The sequence below is a fragment of the Tursiops truncatus genome, chromosome 2 (assembly GCF_011762595.2).
Source record: "Tursiops truncatus isolate mTurTru1 chromosome 2, mTurTru1.mat.Y, whole genome shotgun sequence".
NCBI classification, from domain to species: Eukaryota; Metazoa; Chordata; class Mammalia; order Artiodactyla; family Delphinidae; genus Tursiops; species Tursiops truncatus.
Genome location: NC_047035.1, coordinates 106,360,121 through 106,376,438, shown reverse-complemented (window position 1 = coordinate 106,376,438; position 16,318 = coordinate 106,360,121). Strand labels below are relative to the sequence as shown.

Below are 16,318 nucleotides of genomic sequence, written 5' to 3'. Positions count from 1 at the left end.
CGCTGGTTGCTTTTCATCCCTTGGGCCTCAACTTTCATGTTACTGTCTCAGAGAAACCTTCTGTGACTTCTTTCCCACCTCCATTTAAAATAGCACATTACTCCCCTAGCCACATTCTGTCTCATCAAACTGCTTTGTTTTATTCATCACATTGATCACTGTCTGACATTATTTTATGTATTTGTTTACCTGTTAATTGTCTCTCCTTACTCCAGTATAAGCCCCTTGGAGGGCAGGGATTCTATCTGTATTATTTGCTGATGTTATTTGTGGGCTGGATGGATAGATAGCCAGATGAGTAGGAAGAGGGGAGAAAAAAAATACATGGGCTCCTTTGGGTTCCTGGTATGTGGGGGTCGTGGTAGGTAGTGGCATTACTGCTTCAATAGACTCCTGAATTCCAGACAGAGAGCCAAAAAAGAAAAGGGATGATTAGTGTATTTTGGCTCTATGTAAATCTGTTTCCACCTCATCATCCATTTAACAAACACTTCTTGAATATTTACTGTCTTGCTAGACTTGGGAAGGATACAAAGAATTACAAGATGTACTTAAGAATCTCACAGTATCAGGTGGTGGGGAGATAAATAAGGAGTATGGGGTTGACAGGTACACACCACTATGTATAAAATAGATAACCAACAAGGACCTACTGTATAGTACAGGGAACTGTAGTCAATATCTTGTAGTAACCTATAAAGGAAAAGAATCTGAAAAATATATATGTGTATGTATAACTGAATCAGTTCGCTATATACCTGAAACAAACACAATATTATAAATCAACTAAAATTTTAAAAAAAAGAATCTCACAGTCTAATGACAGAAAAAGAAAAACAAATTGCAACATAAAGTGATAAGTATTGTAATAGAGTGTATAAAAACTACACTGGCAGAGAAGGTTAATGAAGGTTTCACAGAGGAGCGTGGTTTGATTGAGAGTAGTACGGGACTTCACTGGCGAGCACAAGGAAGAAGGACTGTCCAACAGCAGGATGCACAAACACTATGTGTTGTAAAATTGTTTAGCATATTGTCAGAGCAGCAACTAGTTATACACGGCTGGGTTATGGGGTGTGAAGTGAAAGAAGAGTAATAGATGAGGCTATTAGATACGTTGGGAGCAGATTGTGAAGTGTTTGCTTGGTATTAAAGCATTTGGACTTTATCCTGTAGGCAGTGGAGTAGAATCCTCAAGGGTTTTACAACAGAAGAGTGACATTATCTGGTTTGTATTCTAGAAAGATAATTCCCAGTATAAGATTAGATCGGATAGTAAAGAGGTTGACATCGTGTGGATTTTTGTTCTAATTGTACTTGTCACATTGTGTCATGTTCCTCCATCTCTCTACCTCAAGATATGCTTGATGGTAGTAATTTGCTTTATTAATATTCTCATATTTATTCGTATTCTTAGTTCCTTTTACTGTGTATGGCATATAATGGGTACCCTAAGTAGTCCAGGTCAGAAGTGGCCAGGCCTGCCTTAGCTCTGAAAATGGCAGTGAGATGTAGAGGAAGGGATGAATTAGGGAGAAATTTCAGAAGGAGACCTTAGGCAGGATTTGGTTACCAGTTATTTTGCCAGCGTGGGAAGACCAAGTGAATGAGGAAACCTTTAATAGAGCTAAGAAACATGGGATTAGAGTAGGCGATGGGGAAGGCAAGTAAGTTAGACTTTGAGAATATATTGACTTTGAGGATTATGTAGCACATATGCAGAAATGTGACTCTGAGACTTAGAAAAATTAGACTTCAGCTGGGATTAAGAAATCATTACCATGTAGGTGTTAATGAGCATGCAATCATCAGTGATGATATGATGCTTGTGGACCTTGTGTGAGTGAGGAGAGAAAGAGGGTGCATTTAAAGGATGCTGGAAGAGGAAGAGCCTCAAGAGTAGAGAAGTGGAAAAGTCAAGACAAGAGTTTCTAGAGGGGTGGGGTGTTAAGCACAGCCTGTGCCCTAAGGCTAAACAGGAAGCTGATTATTATAGCCTTTGGTCTTTTACTTCTGTTTATATATTTCTGAGATGATTCCTTTTTTCCTTCCTTTTTGTTCTTCGTTTATTTTAATGAATACCTGTATTTTGTAACCAGGGGAAAAATAGCAATAAACATATCCTTTAAAGGAATGCTTTTAAAAAGAAAACATGCTGTTGCCCAAAGTTTTTTAAAATTTTTTCTTAAAAGTATCTCCAAAGATAATTACTAATTTTGTTTAATTAATTTAATTTTCCAGAATAACAAATATGGATCAGGACATATTTTAGAAATGCAATCAAACTGTGCTGTAAACTTGCTTTTATCACTTAATACAGCATGAATTTCTATTGTTTCAGCTTAAATATAGATCATTTTTAATGTCTGTATGTAGAAATTTATTAGCTAGTCTTAATACACATATAAATTATTTCTGTTTTTTAATTATAAGTAATACTATCTGAACATCCTTGTAGATACTTGTAATAAATACATCCTTGTAGTAGTCTAAGCTTGGTTGATTATTTTCTTAGGATAAATCCTGGAAGTGTACTTTCTGTGTCAAAGATACATACATATTTGTGATTTTCTTACACATTGTCAATTTGCCCTCCAGAAAGATGGTTTTCCTTTACTTTCTGTGTGAGCCTGTGTGTGTGTGTGTGTGTGTGTGTGTGTGTGTGTGTGTGTGTGTCTGTTTGTGTTTCTCCTTCAAAAACCTTGAACATTATCGAGAATCTTTTCATCTATGCTAGTCTGATAGGGGAAAATGGTATCTTGTTAAATGTGTATGTGTTCATGGGTGAAGTTAAACATCTTTACACATTTATTTATATTTCTTCTTTTAAGAGTTGCTTGTTTGTGGCCTTTGCATATTTTTCAATGGAAAGATTATTTCTGTGGCATCTTACCTATGTATATTGCCTCAATAGAAAGGGGAATTTTGAAGATTTGAGAAAGGAAGATTGATGAAGGATGATCGTGGATAAAAGGTAGGAGGACACAATGGAGTGGAAACAGATCTGCAGGTTGTTTTTTCTTTCTCACCGCTGTGGCCTCTTCCGCTGCAGAGCAGCAGGCTCCGGACGCTCAGGCTCAGCAGCCATGGCTCACGGGCGCAGCCACTCCGCGGCATGTGGGATCTTCCCGGACCGGGGCACGAACCCGTGTCCCCTGCATCAGCAGGCGAACTCTCAACCACTGTGCCACCAGGGAAGCCCTTTGTTTTTCCCTTTTTTTTTTTTTTAATTAAAGTTTTGAGTCTCCTGAATCAGGCCTGGAAAGAATCATGTAAACATTAAGATAAAAATGATTCTATTCCTCCAGAATTTAGAAAATATGTATCCCTAGTCTACAAATAACAGCTTTTTTTCCTTCTTAGTTGCAAGAATAAGTAGATAGGTGATTTCATATCCTAACAAGTATGTGCCTATGTTTATGGGAGACCATTTAGACTAAACAATCTTGCATATAAATTTTAATAATTTGTATACTGTCTTTGTGAAATAGTATCTTGTTAGAGAATGTTTTTACTTACACATAAGAAAATGGAGGCACAAAGAATTGACCTTTTTGTTCTATTCCATCTTTGGTATCTGGTGAAATATGTAAAAGTACATTAGAACAGAAGGATGTTTCTGACAAAGGTAAATTGTGTAAGGGTATCAGCTTGTCCTGTGACACATTCCTCCCTTGCTTCTAAAATAAGACACTTATTTCTATGACTAAAGTAGAGTGTACATGACAACTTCTCTGCATATTGTTCTTTCCATATCTGAATTACTTAAGTATCACTAATGAACTTAAATTGGGACTTACAACTTCAGCTCTTACCAGCCAGTTCTGTTTCTGGCAGTTGTGATAATTAACAGTTTACAGTTGCATATTATATAAAGCAATTGGTTTCATATTACATCCCACAAAGTCTTGGAGCCCTTGATTTCCTACTTCAAGAGAATGGGAAAGGAAAAGTGAGCAGGCAGGACTCTCTCTTACCTTTATATTGAGTTTTCAGCAAGATTTTGTTTAAAAGGTATGGGTCTGTTGTGTTAAAATTTTTTGAAAAGCATTCATCTGAAAGAATATAGGCTTAAGATAAAATAAGATTTAAAAGTGTTTCTTCTCTAGTAGAAAGTGAAAGCATTGTAAAATCAAATGTTTACTTTTTTATTAATAGTTTCATAGGAAATCTTAGCATTTTGAACAAATGAAACTCAATCTGTATCAGCCAAAAATCAAGCCAGTCAGCGAAACAAAAAAACTGATACAAAGTTGGCCCTCCATATCCACAGGTTCTTCACCTCTGGGTTCAAGCAACCAGGGGTGGAAAACACTCTGGGGAAAAATAGTCCCATAAAGTTCCAAAAAGTAAAACTTAAATTTGCCCTATTACAGGTGACTCTTCACATAGGATTTACATTGTATTTATAATTATTTACCTAGCATTTACACTGTACTAGGTGTTATAAGTAATCTAGAGATCTAGATCTAGTATACAGAGGATATTCCTAGGTTATATGCAAATAATACGCCATTTTGTAAAGGGACCTTGAGCGTACGCAGCCACAGACTTTGGTATCCATGGGGGTCCTGGAACCAGTCCTCCACAGAGAGTAAGGGGCTACTGTATTGTGCTTTTATAACATTGTTAAAGTTTCCCTATAAATTTGCAAATGTTGGGGGGGTCTGTGGATGGAACAAACTAAAAACAAGTTTTAGAAGTCGTGTCATTACTTTCTGCCTCAAGTGGTTAAAAGTAAGAGCCCTGAGTCAGATTTCCTCTCCAAGTTTCATTTTTTTTCCTCCGTAAGAGGAGGGTAATAATAATATCTATCTTACAGATTTGTTGTAGAGATAAAATTTAGATAATGCATATAATCACCTAAGACAGTGATTGACAGATAGTGAGCACTTGGTTTGTATACATAATACAAAACATTGTTTAAATTTTTGTTTTATTTTTTTCCAACTTGTATGAAGAAAAATTTCAAAATTTTACAAAAAACTAAAATGGATAGGATGGTGAGGATCCATAATAACACCTAGATTTACCAGTTGTTAATATTTTGTCCCATGTACTTTACCTCTTTGGAGATATGTATGTGTGTACATTTGTTTATGTGTTGTAGTAAGTTGTAAGACTGATAAAACATATTTTTCTCCCCCTCAGAAGGGGATACTTAGGTTCCTGCTTCATAGATATGTAACGAATTATATCATTTGTTTTCTGCAGTATGTTGTGGAGGGATTCAATTTAAATTATGATCCCAGAAATAATGTATTTTAACTTTCTTGGAAAACTACAAATGAATGTAAAGTTATTGTTCCTAATAGTATTGTAGTTTAAATTTCTTTTGGAATTGCATCCTGTTGGTTCTAACTCAGGCACAGTTTGCTGAGGTTAAACAGCTTTAACAGATGTTGAGGAAGAATTCTTTTTGTCAGTAGCATAATCCACCAAAAAATGGTAGGAGCAAATAGTTTTAACCACATTCGCCGATGCACAGACTGTGTCATGTTAATATGGTAACTTTAGAAGTATCACAGATATGATAACTTGCAGGATTATGCATTGACATCTTGGCTAGTTAATCAGGAGAACTTAACAGTAAAATTTTCAGGATTGCTAAACCAGTTTGGAATTGTTCAGCAGGAGTACAAAACTAGGACGATTAAGGATTTAATTATGAAGAGAGTTCAGACTCAATATTTATGTGATGATCATGCATCCTAAGGAGAAAACTGTCTGAACTTATGGCCATACTTTTCCAGAAAATGGCAAAGCTCTTACCAAAGGAAATGGAGCCCATCTTCCAAAATGTTGACATCTATAGTCTGCTTTTTTCCCACCTATTTTACTTGTTCTGTCTTCTTCCTTTTGTCGTTTCATTGGGCTTTTGGAAAGGAATAGAGTGAAATGCCTACATTTTCTCTGCCATGTTAAACCAGATGTCTCTATGTATCTCATATTTTTATTCAGCAAGGCATTTGTTTGACAGACTTTTGTGATAGTCTAGTAACACATTTAGAAATATGAGTTGGCTGAGAAGATAGTTGAGATTTGTAGTTGTTTTAACCACCTCACCAAAGAGAATCGAATCATTGTCATCACTGATGCTGAACAGTAGAGCTCTGTATTTTGATTCCATTCAGTTCAACCGTGAATTGGATGGAGATCTTTGAAGGACATAGTAATGAAATCCTCACATAATACAGTGCTTGAGGTGGGGCAGCTAATATAGTGACTGGTTAACAGAATCAAGATTCAACATTAAATTTTTTGAAAAAGCAGTGACTTGAACAAAAGACTTGACCATGATTCAAGAATCCTACTCTACAATTTCAAGTCTGACAACTAGATTGGCGACACTTATATGAAAAAGTTGGCTCTGAGTTTACTATGAGACAGGAGTGGGATTTACCCCCAAAAAGCTCATGGTAACTTAGAATGATTTAATAGATAAGATCTTTCTTAAGTTTTGGACCTCTAAGGAACTTCGGCATTGTCTAGTCCAAACTTCATCATTTTAAAAATGAAAGAAATTAGAAATTAAACAACTTAGTCACGGTAAAATAAACTAGTTTGCCACAGAGTTGGAACTAGAGCCCAGGTCTGGGACATCCCAGACAGATATTTCTATTATATACCATGTAGTTTCCCTACTTACTGGTTAAGTGTGCAGTTGAAATACTACATGCTGGGGGAAAAAAAAGGTTTAAAAGGACATAAGAAGTAATTTTAAATTCCAAAGGTTATAATCATTTACATTCAGTATAATTATACCTATTACCAAGAAAAGAAATATAAAGTATAAAATGATAGCCAATAATCTTTTCTCTAAGTATCACTATCTAGTTTCTATGTTGAACCAACTTTAATCTTCAGGGATTTTCTGGGAGGTAAGGAGGGAAAACATTGGCTAATTGATTAATAATTAATTTTTTATTATTTTTAATTTTGCAAAGTATAGATTTTAAATTTAGACTAAAATCAAAGTGGAGGAGATTATAAACACTGTTCTTTATTCTACCCTTAGCTTTTTATTTGACTAAGGTACAGTGGGAAATGAGGGTAGAGATGTGAGCAGTCTGTTCTTGACTAGCTGTGGGCCATGATACAGATTTGGACTTTGTCTTGTAGGCAGTTAAAAAAAAAAAACACAAACAAAACAAACTTGAAAGGAATTGCATGTCATGTTTTCCACCCCTGTACCCCGCCCCTCCGCAGAGATCATAAATTAATTAGAACTTCTGATCTCACTGCCCCTTCCCACAAAAGGTATCATTTTTCTGTATTGTTAAAAAACACAGAGCAGTCTTGTTTTGTCTAGTGGTGCTGATATTAAAGGATAATAGGCGAGTTCTCCAGTTTGTCTGGATGATAGAAACCTGAAACAGTAAATGCCTTGTAGTTTAAGTAATTCTAAGTGTTTCTTTGATTAAAGGGCTCTTGTAGGTAGTTTAGGCCAATGTCTGTACTGTGAAACTAAAAGTTAACATTTTTTTTTGAGATTGTCATGTTCCTTTTTCTACTTTATGTTATAAACTACTTCAGAGATAGAGTAATCTAAATAATAATAAGATTGTTTGGTTTTGAGCACCTAGCCTATAGAGAAGTTAATGGTAATTCCAATTCATGAAGCTTGTTTTGTTTCTGTTTGTTTGGGTTTTGTTTTTGTAGACAGAATTGTAACATTACAGAAAATTAGAGCAGCTCTTTGTTTAGTTTTGTGTAAATGTATATATGTCTATATATACATGCATATACATATATATGTACTTTGGTATAAACGAAGTTGGCTGTGCTTTGAGATTCTGCCTTTTTTATTTACTAAATTCCTATATGTGACTTTCGTAATTATAAGTTTAATGGCTATTCTGTTTCTTCAAGTGGATTACCACAACCGTTACTATATAATTGGGCTTCGTTTTCTTCTAGCTTTTATTATTATTATAAGTAAATAACACAATAAACATGTTCATGAAGATAGGTTATTATTAGAACTATAACACATTATTCTCTCTAGCTTGCTAGATAAATTAGCTTTATATAGAGCAGAAAATTTACACATCAGTGATGAAAGTGTAATTATTTTTCTACAGTTTTATCATACTCTAAAATACTCATATTTCAGAATAGACAAGGCTAAATGTAGCATTTTTCCACAAAAATTTATGTAGAATATAAATTAACATTAATGTAAATTAGAATTATAAATTACATTTGTTGAAATTTTTATCCATGTTATAGTAAAACTGTACATGGTATCATTTTTCTTAAAAGCTCCAGCTCTCTGCATCAAAGCTGAGGACTAGCAAACCAAAACAACAATAAAAATAAAAAATTTCTTAGCAGTCAAAATAGATATCTTAGGATCTGTGTACCCAGAAGTTCCTGTGCTTCAGACCTTCAGTCTTTTTCTTAAAGCCTTTGTGTTCTTATTCTAGATGCATTTCTAACAAGCTTATTAGTTTTCTTAATCTTCCATAGAGTACAAACACAGAAGGAAGAGGGAATTACATATATCAAGAAGTGATCACTGATAGACTGATAGCAAGGGAGGTAACAAAGTCACAGAGCAGAACAGTCTGGGCAGAATAGCCTTATATACTGGATTAACCCCTAAGGGTGTTTGCTCAAGTGGGGTAATATAATTATTACTCATCTTGAGTAGATTCATCAAGGGAAAAAAATCAGATATTCATGGAAATGTTTTTATTGAGGTGCAATTGACATATAACATTATATTAGTTTCAGGTGTACACATAATGATTCATTATTTGTATATATTGCAAAATGATCACCACAGTAAGTCTAGTTAACATCCATCACCACACATATTTACAAAATTTATTTTTCTTGTGATGAGAACTTGTACGATTTCCTCTCAGTAACTTTCAGATATTATTAACATTATTATTAATACAGTACAGTATTATTAACTTTAGTCATCATGCTGTACATAGCATCCCCTGTGACTTATTTATTTCATAACTTTAAGTTTGTAAAAAAATGTAATGCTTCATGAATTTGCATGTCATCCTTGCACGGGGGTGGGGGGCACGCTAATCTCTATCAATTTTAGTAAATAGTATGCTGCTAGAGTGAATACCCGATATTCTCTTTATGAAACATGAAGCTTTAGAAACATTTCCATTGTAAATGATTTTACTTTTTAACTTTAATTGAAAGAGTGTCACTTCACTTTTCTGAAAAATTTATTTATATAAAAGAGTTCCCTACTTGAGGTTTAAGAGATACTAATATTTTTCTAATTAAAAGACAGTATGGGGAATTCCCTGACCGTCCAGTGGTTAGGAGTCCACACTTCCACTGCCAGGGGCCAAGGTTCAATCCCTAATCAGGGAACTAAGATCCTGCAACTGCACGGCTTGGCCAAAAAAAAAGAAAAAGAAAAGGCAGTATGCTTCTGAGAATGGATAATGAAAGAAGAGGTCTGAATCATTATTATACAAAAGTATCTATGTTTAATCCAAAAATGAAATTAAGAAAGCAGTTTCATTTACAATAGTATCAAAAGAGAATAAATTTAACAAAATGACTGTAAAATTTATACTCTGAAAACCACAAAACATTTTGGAAAGGAATTAAAGAAGACCTAGATAAATAACAAGGTCCTACTGTATAGCACAGGGAACTATATTCAATATCCTGTGATAAACCATAATGGAAAAGAATATAAAAAAAAGAATATATATATATGTGTGTGTGTGTGTGTGTGTGTGTGTATGTGTGTATATATATATATATATATATATATATATATATAAAACTGAGTAACTTTGCTATACAGCAGAAATGAAACACAGCATTGTAAATTAAAAAAAAAAAAAGGAAGAAGAAGACCTAAATACCTGGAAAAACATTCACATTCAGGGATCAGACTTAATATTGTTAAGATGTAGTACTCCCCAAATTGATTTACAGATTCAACACAACCCCTGTTAGAATCCCAGCTGGCTTTTTTGCATAAATTGACAAGCTGATCCTAAAATTCATGTGGAGTTGCTAAGGGACCCAGAAGAGCCAAAACAATATTGAAAAAGAAGAACAAAGTTGGATGACTCTCACTTTTTGATTTTAAAGCTTACTACAAAGCAACAGTAATCAAGACACTGTGGTACTGGCATTAGAATAGACATATAGGTCAATGGAATAGAATTGAGAATCCAGATATGAATCTATGGTCCATTGCTTTTCTACTAGTGTGTCAAGACTATTCAGTGGGGAGAGGATAATTTTTTCAACAAATGGTGCTAGGAGAACTGGATGTTCACGTACAAAAGATTGAATTTGAACCTTTACCTCATACTATACAAAAGTTAACCCAAAATGTGTCGAAGAACTAAATGTAATAATAGCCCAAACTGTAAAACTCTTAGAAGAAAAGATAAGGGTAAATCTTCAGGTCCTCAGATTTGGCAGTGGGCTCTTAGATATGACACCAAAAGCACAAATAGCAAAAGAAAAAATAGATAAATTGGATTTCATCAAAATGCAATTTTTTGTGCTGCAAAGGACATCCTGAAAAAAAGTAAAACAACAATCCATATAATGGGAGAAAATATTTACAAATCATATCTAATAAGGGACTAGTATTTCAGGTATATGAAGAACTCTTAGGCCTTAACAATAAAATGACAAATAACCCGATTTTACTTTTATTCTTTTTTTTTTTTTGGCCGCACCGCGTGGTATGCGGGATCTTAGCTCCCCAACCAGGGATTGACCCTGTGCCCCCTGCAGTGGAAGCAAGGATTCTTAACCAGTGAACCGCCAAGGAAATCCCCAAATAACCCGATTTTTAAATGGGCAAAGGATTTGAATAGACCTTTCTCCAGAGATGACATAGGAATGGCCATTAAGCACATGAAATGATGCTCAACATCAGTAGTCATTGGGGAAATGCAAATCAAAATCACAGTGAGATCCCACATTATACCTACTAGGGTGGCTGGAATCAAACAGATAATAAGTGTTGACTGGTGAGGATGTGCAGAAATTAGAGACCTCACATGCTGCTGAAGGGTATGTAAAATGGTACAGCCACTTTGGAAAACAGTTTTGCAGTTCCTCAGAATGTTAAACATAAGAGTTACCGTTTCTTCCTGCAGTTCCACTCTTAGGCACATACCCAAGAGAAGTGAAAACATTATTCACACAAAAACCTATACGTGAATGTTCATAGTGGTATTTTTCATAGCTAAAAGGTAGAAATAAACCAAATGTCCACCACTTGATTAATAGATAAACAAAATGTGGTATTATTTGGCCATGAATGAACAAATGAACCCAGGAATAAAAATACATGCTATTGATGAACATTATGCTAAATGAGAGAAGCCAGTTAAAAAAGACCACATATTATGTGATTCCATTTGTATGAAACATACGTAATAGATGAATCTATTGACTCACAGAAACTATTGAGACAGAAAGTAGATTCGTGGTTGCTTAAGGACTGGTGTTTAGAGGTGAGAGAAGGACAGGACGACTGATGGGTGGGTAATAGCGAAAGAGTATGGGGTTTATTTTATTTTGGGGGGGGTTTGAGGTGATAGAAATATTCTAAAATTGATGTGACAGTTGCATGATTCTCAGAACATACTAAAACCCAGTGAATTGTACACTTTAAATGGGTAAATTGTATGCTATGTGAATTACATCTCAAAAGCCGTTACCAAAAAATGTACATAGGCTTAGTCAAAATTAATATGCAGACTTACAAATATGATTATGTAACTTCATGTTAGAATTAAGTAGTGTAATCACTTAGTATAGGTTGAAATGATTTTTCCCTCTTGCGAAACTATATTTAGAATTAAACTAGGGAAAGTTTCAAATCTCATCACATTTTGAACATTTTAAAATTTTTCAATAAATTATTGATTAGAGATAAAACTGTTATTTCATTTGTGGTCAGTCTTAAGTTATACTTTGTAAATCATGATTTTGTATTATTATACATATCTGTTTCACTGCTTCATAATCACTTTAATAACCAAGAGAAATTTTTTTTTCCTGCAAGGTTTTTAAGGTAATCTAAAGAAATGCAGTTTTCAATACAGATAGTGCTGCTTTGATGTTTATTCTTATTACCCACATGGAAAGATTTTTTGACTTTCAATGAGAATCTGATGGTTGTAGGTTAAGAACTTTTCAGTTCCAGCCCCTAAAGCAGCAAAAGTTTTACTAAAAAATACTGCATTGCCTAAATTCTACAAATTAGAGTTTAGCAAGTCCATTGAATTAAGCTTTCAGTTACTTATACTTTATTTGGAATTAAGTTAGTTTCTTCTTCTTCTTCTCAAGTACAAACCCATTTATTGTTATATCTTGATGTGGTCTCTCCAAAGACCATGTTCTCCCATTACAAATTGCGAGTGACCCTGCTCAAAATGACAGTAGTTATTATTACTGACCAGGTAGGTCTTGCAATTTCTTATTTTCCTAGAAATGGCATTTGTGGGTCTGAAAGGGATGCCCAAATTCATTTTTTTAACAACACAACATTTACCATCTTGACCATTTTTAAGTGTACAGTTTAGTAGGGTTTAGTATATTCATATTGTTGTGAAACAGATCTCCAGAACTTTTTTTCAATCTTCCCCAACTGAAACTCTATACCCATTAAACAAAATCCCCTTTTCCCTCTCCCTACAGCCCCTGGTAACCACCATTCTACTTTCTGTTCTATGAATTTGACTACTTTAGATGCCTCATTGAAGTGGAATTATATAGTATTTGCCTTTTGGCGACTGGCTTATTTCTTTAGCGTAATGTCTTCAGGGTTCACCAACATTGTAGCACATGACAGAATTTCTTTTTAAGGCTGAATAATATTCTGTTGTATGTATATACCACACTTTTTTTATCCATCCATTCTCCATTCATCCATTGATGAACATTTGGGTTGCTTCCACCTCTTGGCTATTGTGAGAGAAATTAAGTTGGTAGCTTCTTAATGTTTAGCTTAAGATATTAAAATTTTGTTGTGGAGGAAGAAACAGCAGTTCCAAAATAAGACTAAAAAATGAGGAAAGGTAATCCTGAATAGGGTGACTACCTTTTTGCCCTGGTTGCCCTTGGTGGCCAGTGAGAGTAGTTTATGATATCAGCTCAACTTATACTTCCCAAAGACTTCTTTCTGAGGAGGACTGTCTTTTATGGCCCAATATGCTACTAGATGGAATGCAAAGTGGATTTGACAATTTTGTTGTCCTTCCTCAAAAAGAAAAGACTTGGACACACTGAGACCTTTATTTATTTTTTTATTACTAACAACATGGTCCTCTGACGTAGGAAGCCTTGTGCTTTCTTATTGTGGATCACTTCATTGGAGTCAGGTCACTTCTTCGTGCATTGTATGGATATACCACATTTTGTTTTATCTATTTATCAGATGATGGACATTTCAGTTATTTCTACATGTGAATACTCTATGACCCAGGGTATGTGCCCAGGAAAATGCATATCTATGTGCACCAAAAAATTGTGTTCGAGAATGTTCAAACCGAACATCTAAGTCATTATGCAAACTAATAAACATGAACTACCCCCCCAATTTTTTTTTTAAAAAAAGGAAAAGAATGAGCTATTAATACATGTAACAAAATGGATGAACCTCAGACATAATGTTGGGCAAAAGAAGCCAGACACAAAAGAGTGGTTACTGTATATTTCCATTAACAGATGTTCAAAATAGGCAAAACTAATTTCTTGCAATTAAACAGAACAGGTAACTTTAGGTAGTGGTAAGTGAGGATTACTGATTTGGAAGAGGCACAAGAAAGCCTATTGGAGAGCTGAAAATGTTCTCTCCCTGGATGGTTACATAGGTATATGTACGGATATGTAAAAGTTCACTGAATTATACATTTTACATGTGTGCACTTTACTTCATGTTAATTATGCCTCAATTAAAAAGAAGAATAAATGTAAAAAAATTTTAGGGGATATCATTTGTGCAAGAGGATTAAAATTTGGTTTTAGATGTTAACAGTATGTGTTAGTGGCCCTCACACAGCTTTCCACTGTTCCTCAGGAGGAGCTACTTCACAATCACTGGCTCTAAACAAAGCTGAAAAATTATATGCCAGACTTCAGGAAATTGTCCAAATAATTAACAGTAAGTTAGCATTGCTTTTAATGTAAGTACCTTCATTACAATGAGAAAGAAATGGACATAAGTGCATCACTGGGATTTGTGAAGTTTTCAGGTACTGTGGCTTCCCTGATTTGTACATTAGTTGAATGCCTAATTTTAAACGTGCATACTTTTCTACTCCTGCAACTTCATTAATATATTTCTTTCCTCTTAAAACTTGCATTATCATTTAGAATGGAGGTCATATTCTTCTTGGCAGGAAAATATTAATGAAATATTGGACCATTTTGGCCTGATGATCAGGTTCAAGTCATTGACAATCCATAGTTTTAGTTCTTCTAGAATCAATTGTTTTACCTTTAACTGTGTTCATAATTGTGCTTTTTTCACTTTCAACCCTTTTGCTTTTTCAAAGGACCATTTGGACTTTTCTTCCTGAATGGCTGAAATGTCGACTAGGTACTATAACTTTTTCAGTATCCGCAGATCTCCATTTGGTCTTTTAATTTTTCACATTTATGTGGCAGATCTTCAAATAGCAAGTAATCTATCTGCTCTAAAGAATACTTCAAATCTATTAAAGATCTGTTATGAAATATTTACTGATGAAATAACATCTGGGATTTGTTTCAAAATCATTTTGTTATTGAAATTGGGTGAGGTTATATCGGGGAATCATTGTATAAGTGAGATTTTGCATAATAAAATTTTTAAAAACTAAAGTACTTCGTTATTTTTCTGCTGTAGAGTATCATGCTTTCTGGAGTGATTCATTCCAGCTTTTTTTTTTTTCCCCCTCACCACTATAATGTAGAAAGTTTTACACACTTGCTTAAAGCATTGCCTCTGTAAGTACTTCATAGGTCACCCTCTTGAAATGGAGTACAGGTCCTTCTTTGGCCTCATTTATCAATGACATCATCCACCCTCTTCTACCTCACTCTGATCAGTCTCACTCCAGACTTTCAGCTGAAAATGAGGATTTTTCTAACAGATTATTCAGAATAGACTATTATGTTTAACAGTTTAGGAAAGTCATAGTAACTAGTTGTCTGACCTAAGCTTTTCATCTCAAAATGAAATAATTGAAATTGCTTTTCAGAAGGTTTTTATTAATGGCTTTTATTTTTTTCACCATGACTCACACTAAAAAAATACATACTATATTGTGATCCATTATATACAGAATTTAATATTGTGTATGTCTGAAGCAAAAGTGTTATGAAATAATACACCTTACTAAGTGTGATGTACTCTTTTAAATTTTATACTACTTTTCTTTAAAAAATGTATTGGTCAGGACCCACGGTATTTATTTCACACTCCACTAATCGATCATGTTCTGCAGTTTAGAAAACATTTTAACATTGTCTAAAACAGATATGTCTTACATATTAATAGTAAACATGCTCTATACCATTACCAGTGGTGTTAAGGAAGATTTAATAAGATTTTTTTATAATAAACTACTTACTGGTATTGATAAGTAATCCCTTCAAAAAACTTCGCACAAGAAACAATTATCATTGCTGTTAACTACTAACCATTTGGGAAATCTTTCTGCATAGTGTACTAATAAACTAGTAGAATTAAGTTAGTAAAAATTAAAAAACCCTCTGGCTTCTTTCTTTAAAGTTGTAGTGTTTATTATCTTCTTACCCTTGATCATGCTGCCTACTTAAAGAGATGCTATCTGGGTGGTAAAGGCAGTAGTATTTGCCTTAAATAGACATGGTAAACAATCTGAGTTACATAGAAGTGGTTTCTTGGTTTTTGTTTGATTTATTTTGAATTTTATTTTCTTTATTTTTTTATACAGCAGGTTCTTATTAGTTATCCATTTTATACATATTAGTGTATACATGTCAGTCCCAATCTCCCACTTCATCCCACCACCACCACCACCCCTACCTCCGCTTTCCCCCCTTGGTGTCCATATGTTTGTTCTCTGCATCTGTGTCTCAATTTCTGACCTACAAACTGGTTCATCTGTACCATTTTTCTAGTTCCACATATACACATTAATATACGATATTTGTTTTTCTCTTTCTGACTTACTTCACTCTGTATGACAGTCTCTAGATTCATCCACATCTCTACAAATGACCCAATTTCATTCCTTTTTATGGCTGAATAATATTCCATTGTATATACGTACCACATCTTCTTTATCCATTCGTCTGTCGATGGGCATTTAGGTTGCTTACA

At 34.3% G+C, this 16,318-nt stretch overlaps 1 protein-coding gene across 15 annotated transcripts in view; it reads left to right on the top strand.

Annotated features, from left to right (window-relative positions):
* CSNK1G1 (casein kinase 1 gamma 1) overlaps positions 1 to 16,318 on the top strand; it is a 157,946-nt gene that overhangs the window by 53,921 nt on the left and 87,707 nt on the right. The window contains exon 2 of one of the 15 annotated variants that reach the window (XM_033851795.2): positions 2,915 to 2,974. The exons of the other annotated variants lie outside the window; for them this stretch is intronic. The gene's annotated coding sequence lies outside the window, so the exon portion shown is untranslated. The remainder of the gene's footprint in view (positions 1 to 2,914; positions 2,975 to 16,318) is intronic. 15 annotated transcript variants of the gene reach the window in all.